At 46.9% G+C, this 9,631-nt stretch overlaps 1 protein-coding gene across 1 annotated transcript in view; it reads right to left on the minus strand.

Moving 5' to 3' along the window:
- Nucleotides 1-6,427, minus strand: part of ACACA (acetyl-CoA carboxylase alpha) — a 297,390-nt gene extending 290,963 nt beyond the window's left edge. Inside the window, exon 1 of the mRNA XM_055001998.1 lies at nucleotides 6,372-6,427. The gene's annotated coding sequence lies outside the window, so the exon portion shown is untranslated. The remainder of the gene's footprint in view (nucleotides 1-6,371) is intronic.
- Nucleotides 6,428-9,631: the final 3,204 nt, after the last annotated feature.

The raw sequence follows: 9,631 nt of genomic DNA on the forward strand, positions 1-9,631 counted from the left end.
ACCTAATATGGTCAAAGCCTGTGCTATACGTACCACCAGTGGGACACAGACATAGACTAGCAGGGATACAAGTCTTTCATAACAGTTTCTAACAATTTGTTCTCCTTCAAACCCCCATGTCCTCCTACACGTGGATCTTGGGTTGGCCCCACACCACCTGTGGACTTTTGTCATGCTAGCAATAACCTTGGACACTTGATGTTTCTCTTGGTCAACTGTTTCCCTTACCCATCAGCTTGTAACTTTGATGTGCTGCAACTTGCCAACCCCTACCTGTCAGGGATTACCGTGTTTCTGCAATTTTTTTGGTCCTTAAAGTCTGCATGTGTGTTATGTGACATCAAGTCACCACCAACCTATGGTGATCCTATGAACGAGAGACCTCCAAAATGCTCTATCATTAACAGACTTGCTCAGATCTTGCAAACTGGAGGACGTGCCTTCTTTGATCGTGTCCAGCCATCTCGTCTTAGGTCTTACTCTTTTCCTATTGCCTTCCACTTTTTCCAGCATTATTGACTTAAAAGTTTACTGTAAATCATAATATAAATATAATAGAAGCCTGTAAACATTAATATGGAGTTAAAGAGAATGGCCGTTTCCGTAATGAAAGCTGAGCAGCACAGAGGGGAAACCCCCACGGAAACCAAACAAAACACCAATCAGTTAATAAACTTTGAAAGTTCTTAAAGTGCCAGTGCAATATGCAGTGCAAACTTTTAACATGAAAAGTATCAAATTCATTCAAATTACATTCATGTACAATAGCATAAACATTCAGATAAACTCTACAGTAGTAGTTATAGCAGCATAGACAGAAAGTGTCCAGAAGTATGCACAGACTACAGAGGTAAACCCCTCCTAATGACGATGTTCTTGCTGTCCTTTATTCCATATTCTTCCAACAGGGATATATAAGAAGCTAAGACCTTTATCCTCCACGCTCAAGTTGCTGATACTTAAAACTGGACAGAGGAGCCATAGACAAGAGATCTCTCTCTACAAATCTGAAAATGTCCCAGGTTTGCAGAAAAACCTGAAATCTAAAAAAAAGGCAGAATTTAAAAAATCTCAAAATAGCTTTAAGAAATGCCATCAATGGATGTTGCTAGGAAACCATAACAGTATTGCCAGTCTTCAAAGCTGTGGTTTCTGTCAGTAAAAGGCATGAGGAAGGGTGAAGAGTTCTTTCGTCCTTTGAATGATGACTCATGAGGCTATGCCCACTAGCAACCATCAGGCAAATTGCATGATTCACCCAGGACTGACTTCTTGCTACTATTAAACAGCAACCACCCCACAAAAGCCAGTGCAGCATAGTGGTTAGAGTTTCATACTAGGATCTGGGAGACAGTCCCCCATGGAAGCTTGTTGAGTGACCTCCGCGAGTCACACATTCTCAGCCTAATCTACCTCACAGGGCTGTTGTGAGGATAAAATGCAGGAGAGAAGAATGATGTATGCCACTTTCAGTCCCCACTGGGGAGAAAGGCAGGGTAAAATTGATGCAAATAATAAAGATAGCTGAAAATAGGGAGCAGATAATACACAGGTTGACCGGTGTGTGGAAAGGAGAAGGAAGCAAGGAAAAGCAAGGATATGGGGGCTAATAAATGAAAAGAAAAAGGAAATATTGTTGGGAAGGGGATACAGAGGAAAGCGAGATGCACTCCGCATGTCTGTGCTTGTTCCTCACCATGCAACTGGGCCTGGCAGCCATTACCGTACAACCTGGCCAAATAAATACAAGAGATATGAGACAGGAGTATGAGTGGGAGGGGTCACACATCAGTTCTACAAAACAAGTTAATGTGTATTTTTCCTTAATCATGGTTAAATACAGATATCTGAAGGCACAAAAGCCCTCTTCGAAGGGTTCTGTTCTTGCTTCCTGAGGTGTGAAATAATTATTTCTGAATGACCTTAATCGGGAGAAGAGCCAAAAAAAAGAGATTACTGAGATATTTTTTTAATTTTACCTAAGTACTTGTAAGCTGAGCTAAAAAGGGGCAGCTCACAACAAATAGTTTAAAAACCAGAAAAATCAACCTAAGCATAAAACCTTCAAAGAGCAGTAACAAAAGTAGCAGAACAAAAGCCACTTAATGCTGTTCTACCTTTGCCTTGATCTCAGTGGATTTTGACTGGGCTAAACTGCACAAAATTGCACTGTTATACTTTCATGTTGGCTGATGCATACACCTTATTCTTTCCAACGCATTGGCAATTCCTACCTAAAAAGTATGATTGGAGTAATGAACTAGGAACTGGTCCTGTTTCCCATTTTGCTATGGAAGCTCGCTGGGTGAACTTGGAGTAGTCACACCCTTTCAGCCTAACTTGCCTTAAAGGGTTAGTTGTGATTTAAAAATGGAGGAAAGGAAAATGTATGCTGACCTGGGTCCTCACTAGAGGGGGGGGGGATTCTGCCCTCAAGTCATAGCTGACTTATGGTGACCCCTGGTGGGGTTTTCATGGCGAGAGACTAACAGAGATAGTTTACCATTGCCTGCCTCTGCAGCCCTGGTCTTTGTTGGAGGTCTCCCATCCAATTACTAACCAAGGCCAACCCTGCTTAGCTTCTGAGATCTGATGAGATCAGGCTCACCTGGGCTATCCAGGTCAGGGTCAGGGGAGAAAAAGGCAGCGTATAAATGAGTAAAAATAAAACCATGCTTTGGTTTGCCCTCACCAGCATTCATAGGACCATACGCCCTCTTCAGATGCTATATCTACACACATACCAAGCACCTGCCAACCACGTTTCAGGAGCGCATAGTACCCACAATGCACTCAATATGCATGGTCTTCATATAGTTGAAAGCTGAGCAATGCATGGATTTTCCAGACATGTACAGCTTCCATATGCATACTTTTAAAAAAAAGTTTTGGCAGCAATAATCCCAGCCACATTACAAATACCGTGGCTGGGGTATGCCTGAGCCAAGATCTTAACGTGGGAGTTTCCTGTTCATAGTTTACACTCCTAACCACTTACATGGTTAGATAAGAGAGAGTGGCTTTATGATGAGCAACTCAGCAAGTTCATGGCTTTATGGCTCAAATCCAATGAATCTCTGTGGCTGTAGTTAGAGGTGTGCAGGCAGGGCGAGGGGGGGGGGTCTGAGGAAAAAACTTCTATGATTTTTTCTCTCTTGGAATGAATGAAATGCTTTTTTACATATTATACATTTTACATGTATATTATGCTATACACATGTATAGCATAATATACATTTTATATGTATAGCATAAAAAAGTCAATGAATTCCACCTAAGAGAAAAATTAGAGAAATTTGGGAGAGCATTAGAAGAGACTCCTATCTTTTTTTTCCCCCTTCTGGAATGAGTAAAATATGCTCAGATAGCAAAGGGTATAGCCATCTGCAGCTCTTTCTCACATTAGTATTGGTTACATTTGTAATTTTGCATACAGAAAATTCAGAAATCCAAAACTTCTCAACTTGGAAGTATTCAATGGGGCTTACTCCCAAGAAAGGGTTTTTAGGATGGCGCTGCCAGGCAGTTATAATTTAAATTCTATAAATATGCCAATTACTAAAATTTTATACACAAAGTTATAAATTATGCATTGTGTGTTCTTAAAACAGCAAAACAAGCTTAGGTTCGATATGAAATATTACATATATTTCAATCTTCCCCTCTGGGAATTTTCTGGAGGTTTTTTTTTCTGAAAAAAGGAATGAAAACTCATTTTCCTCATGGGTCAAAGTTTCTGGAAACTTTGCATCTCAGCTTCTAGTATTTATCAGAAAGACCATAAAATCCCAAACTGCACCAAACACAATAGCTGCTTTTAAACTTATTGCAGAATATCCTGCGTCATGGCAGATGTGATCAAAACAACTTGGGATCAGAAGTCCTATAGAAAATGTATGCTTTATGGAAAGGTTGGAGAGAGAAAAAAATACACATAGCCCCAATCCACCACACATGCAGAAACCCTGTTATCACATACACAAATTCTGTTATCCCATGGCAGCCAGGGTGCTGCTCCCAGCAAACCCCACAAGGAAGAGAACACAAACAGGGGGCAGGTTGGGAATATGTATCTCCAGCTATTGTTTTTCCACTCTTGATATAGTGTTGGGCTAGAAGAGGGGCAACACAGGTCCAAATTTCCTCTCTGAAGTTCACTTGGTGATCTTGAGCCAGTCACACACTTTCTGCCTAACGTACCTCACAGGAGTCCAGTAGCATCTAGAAGACTAACAAAATTTGTGGCAGGGTATGAACTTCCGTGAGCCACAGCTCACTTCTTCAGACAGAAGAAGGGCCACGATTCACGAAAGCTCCTACCCTACCACAAATTTCGTTAGTCTTCTAGGTGCTACTGGACTCTTGCTCTTTTCTACTGCTACAGACTAACCATCTTGATTTACCTCACAGGGTTATTGTGTTTGTAGAGATACTGTGGGGTATAAATATTTTCGATCAATAAACAAATATTGAGGATAAAATGGAGGACAGAAGAAGTCTCACACACTACCCTCAACTATCCAGAAGAAGATGCAGAGAAGTTAGCCGTGTTAGTCTGTGGTAGCAAAATCAAAAAGAGTCCAGTAGCACCTTTAAGACTAACCAATTTTATTTTAGCATAAGCTTTCGAGAATCAAGTTCTCTTCGTCAGATGATCCAGAAGAAGAACAGGATAAAATTGTGGTAAGTCAATAAATGCAAGAGGAAGAAAGGAACACATTCACAGACAACCACGTCCATTATTGCTCAAGGGCTTCAGGAGGCCTTTAAAAAAACTGACAGTTTGTCAGTGAAGAGATTTGCAGGTGGATTGCGGGGGGGGGGGGTGGACAAGAAACATAGAGGAGGCTGTTACAATAGAGCCATAGCCAGCCTCTCTCATTAGGTGAGGTGGCAGCATTACTAGCTGGGGCCAGACACACACCACACCCCGGTCAGCGGGCATGCAGAAAGGGGGAGACGTAAAATCAGAGAGCATCCCTTGCTTAAGAAGTGGGCTGTATCTTCTATCACATTTATTCATTAGGTATTTCTTCCCTGCTTTTTCCCTCATGGGGACCCAAAGCAGCTTACACCATTGTTCTCCCACCTCACGCAGTTACACACATAAAACTTCTCACCGACAACATCCCTGTCGGCGCCTCCTCCCCTCTCCCCTTAAAGACTCCAACGCTTGCCCACAGTTATATGTCATTTGGCTGGGCCTAACGGCACAGATTATGCAGACTGCCTTCTGGTTTTTTCAATTTTACTTTACTTTACACACAGAGCTGCTAATAACTTCTTTCGCCCTTCCAATGCCAGCTGCATAAAGCACATTGAGGGGAAGAACCGCATGGCACCACACATGCCTGAGATCGGAGCCTGGAGAGCTCTTCCGAAAAGGCCCAAGCTGCAGCCACCGTCTTTTCAGAAGGCAACCCCAGCATCAGCACCAGCTGGCCTGTCTCCTTCCTCCATCTCCACACACACAGGAACCTGCTGCTCCTTTCTGCCCTAGAAATTTCTCCTGGGCCTCGAAAACCCAGAAATGAACAGGGGCATGAGGTGGCATTGGTCCTGGCAGACACACAGGAAAACCGAGAAGGGGATCGGTTCAGTCCACCGGGATGCTCCATCCTGGTCCGCCGCCGCTTCCACCACAATCACTGTTGATTGTTCAGCCCCACCCCATGTGCTGCAACGGAGCCACCTCAATGCCCCACTGACCCAATGCCCCACTGACCCGTGTTAGGAGACCAGGGGGGGAAAGACCCAGAGAGCCGGATCTCGTCAGATAGTGGGTGCTAAGCAGGGCCAGCCTTGGTTAGTAACTGGACGGGAGACCTCCAAGGAAGACTAGCATTGCAGAGGCAGGCAATGGCAAAGCCCCTCTGATGGATCTTGCTATGAAAACCCCACCAGGGGGCGCCAAAAGCCAGCTATGACTTGAGGGCACTCTCCACCACCACCTGCTTTGGATAGACCAGGCAAGCCCGGGATCAGACCTGGTTAGTAATTAGATGGGAGATCTCCAAAGAGGACCAGGGTCGCTATGCAGAGGCAGGCAAGGGCAAAGCCCCTCGGATAGTCTCCTGCCACGAAAACCCCACCAGGGGGCGGCGAAATAAGCCTGCTATGCCTTGAGGGCAGGATTCCACCCCTTAATTCTCCCTGTCTCTCCCGCAAGGCCCCCCTCCAGGAAGCCAGCAGCACAGGCGACCCCTGCAAGGAAATGAGCATCCCCCTGACCGCCCGTCCCCACGGCCACGGAGCGGATCCACCCGCCGGGCTGCGCCCCTCTCCGCGGGCATCGGGGGCGCCCCAGCTGGAAAGGGCAGGGCGCCCCCACCGGCCCCGTCCCTCTCCCCCCCGCCGCGCGTGGCGCTCACCTCCAGAGGGGGCCGCCGCCTTCTCCGGGCTGGGCGCAGCAGGCTGGCGAGGAGGCGAGGGCCGGCAAGCGCGCTCCCATTCAGCGCCGCGGCGGGCCAGAGGCGCGCGGAACACGCCAGCCCCGCCCCCCGCCCGCCTCCCGGCAAAGAAGCATCCGTCGCTGGCGTGCTTTTTAGCCCCGCCCCTTCTCCCTCCCCGCCGGCGGCAGCAGCAGCAACGCGCAGCGGGCCGACGGGGAAGGGGTTACTCCAGGTCACTCACCCGGTCCCGCCCACCGCCGCTTTCCCTACTGCCCGCCCAGTCCTTCCGCGGCGGCGGAAGGCGGCCTCCTCATTGGCCCCGACCCGTGGGGTGTCACCAATCAGGGCCGCGCCGGGAGGAGGGGCCAAGGAGGAGGCGGCGATGGCCTGAGAGGCCTGGCGAGGGTTCCCATTGGCTCTTGGGAGGCGGAGGCGGGGCCAGGCGCTCTGTCCCTTTGCGCGCTGGTCGGGTGGCGGCAATGGACCGGCGTGCGGGGCGAGCCACGCTGCCTTCCCGTGGAAGGGCGTTGCGGGCTCATCGGGCGGTGCTTTAAAGGGCAAGGTCGTTGCCGGTGGAGATAAGGCCGAGTTAACTTGCAGAATATATCACACCCGAGCTGGCAGTGGCATGCAAGCGGTTCGTCCTTTGGTTGGACTCGAGCCCCTCATCAGAACAAAAATCTCTGCGGATATAAATCTGAACAGTTTATTCTATGTATATGTGAAAAACAATACATACATACATACATACATACATATATATATATATGTACATATACATACATATATATATATATATATATACACATATACATACATATATATATACATATACACATACATACATACATACATACATACATATATATACACATATATAAAAGAATCTGAACAGTTTAAAAAGGGAAAAAATGAGTATTTTTCTCTTGGGACACAATGTGCTCACTGCAGTCATTTTACTACTACTCAGAATACAAAAAGAAATTGCACGAGGATGAAGATAGGATAGAAGGTGGGAGATACAATTTTCGCTAGATCAAACCAAGTTCTACCTAGTCCAATCTTCTCACTCCAACAGTGAGCAGCCAAGCAAATGGCTCCGGGAACCCCCAAGCAGAGCATGAGCTTACTTGTCCCGTCATCTGGTAATCAGGGTCTACTACCGCCCATGTATGTCAAATATATAAGTTAGGAGCTTTTGTGAGCCACAGCTTACTTCTTCAGATACCTGAAGTGAGTTGTGAGCGGCTCACAGAAGCTCCTACCCAACCACCAATTTTGTTAGTCTTCTAGTTGCTACTGGACTCCTGCTCTTTTCTACTGCTACAGACAGACTTAACACAGCTCTATATAATGACTAAACCTCTGTTAAGTCTACTGATGTTTGACTCAAAACCTTCTAAACTAGAGACGAGCCCCCCGTTGTTTGGTGAGCTTTGGGTCACACAGACAAGACCATTCACAATAGCCCCATTCCTGTTTGCTATAGAGATGGACAAAGAGGAACTAACAAGTTCAAAATAATGCATGGTTTGTGCAGCAGTAAATGTACCACTCCCCTCCCCACCCAAAAAAGCTCACATGGACACACCTGTAGGCAAATACCCACTGCTGGGTGTCAATTCAAGTCGTCTCTTCTAAGCATGTGAACAACCTCAACTGCTTGTTAAAACACATCCAACATTGTACTCCCCTCTAACGTGATATGCTTATACTAGGTCTAGAAGCAGTCTCTCGGCTTTCTCCACCTGTGGCTTGTAAACTTTCTGATAGCGCTGAAACTTTTTCATTTGTTAGAGATCCTTTCCTGAGTTCCCACATTTTACCAAAAGCAAAATCCAGATTGGGAGTTCTTACTTAAGGGGAAAACATTATTGAAGCTAAAAGAGTTTTGATAAGATTAACAATGTGTCTTGGAGGACTTCTGTACACTCCTGAGTTGCCAATGGATTTGCCAAAAGTGAAATTGATTTGTACTTTGAATGCCCCAAACTCTGTTTGAATGGACAATACTGAGATAGATGGATCAAATATCTGACTTAGTATGAAGCAACTACAGAAAGTCAGTGTGTGGTATGATCGTTCCAGAATCCCTGGCCAATTCCAGACGGGCAAAAATAAAGCGAGTGCTTTCGCTTTTCAAGCGACAGCACTCATAAAAACCCGCAATTTCCCGTCCCGGCTTACCTGCGGTCCATGGCGCTCGGTCGCGCTATAAAAGCGGACGGTGTGAATATGGTATGGCGGGTTTGGCCACTTCATGACGATTCGTCGCAGCGGAGAGGCACTCCCCTTTCCAGACCTTTGCCGGGTGGCCGGCCACAATATCACCATTTTTTTTTAAGGCACCATTTGCGCACTCGCGCGTCTGCAAACATAGAACTGTGCAAATGTGCACAGATGCATAATCAGCATCAGGACGCGTGGCCAAGTTTTTTTTCTATCCATTTTCTGCATGTGCGCAATTGCGTTGGTGTGGCCCTCCTGAAATGCGCACTTGAAGCTTTACTATCAGCTGCCATTTTGTCACCCTCAGAGAATCCAACCCTGAGACGTATCGCTGACCTTTGCCCTGCAGACTTGTGCGCCGATTGCAGGGGCATTTGGGGGGGGGCCATCTCGGTTGCCAAGAAATCACAGCACGCAGGCACAGGCACACACGCTTGTCGGGAGCAGCATGGCCGGCGGAGGGAAAGTGGCTGGGAAGCGGGGGGTGTCCTGGTGGCATAGAGAGATAACGGATCTGCTACACTTCTGGGGGGAGGAGAAGATACAGGAAGCTCTCCGAAGCACCCATAGGAACCTGGACTACTTCCAAAAAATCTCGAGGCAGATGGCTGAGAGGGGCCACATCGTCAACCAATGTACCTCGCAAGACGCTCCCGACCAATCATCGAGAGCATCGTCGATGCCGCGTTTTCGCACACATGCGCATTTGCGCAAAATGAGAAAAAAGACAAAAAAAAAAACCCCGAGATGTGAACCAATGAAGGCCCCCGACGTCAGTTGTGGCGGGGAGGAAAGAACCAATCCCGGGTCCCTCAGTTGGCCGTGCGAACATCCGGAAGCGGGACGGCACAGCACAAAGCGGATGGAGACGAGACAAAGCGGATGGAGGCGAAAATATACGCGTGGCCGGTAAGCGATTATTCCCGCGGAAAAAACGCTATTTCTGGCCGTCTGGAATCGGCCCCTCTCTCATTCTCACTTAGCTTATCCTAGCTCATGTGCTTGTTGTG

Source organism: Eublepharis macularius, chromosome 17 (assembly GCF_028583425.1).
Source record: "Eublepharis macularius isolate TG4126 chromosome 17, MPM_Emac_v1.0, whole genome shotgun sequence".
Taxonomy (NCBI): domain Eukaryota; kingdom Metazoa; phylum Chordata; class Lepidosauria; order Squamata; family Eublepharidae; genus Eublepharis; species Eublepharis macularius.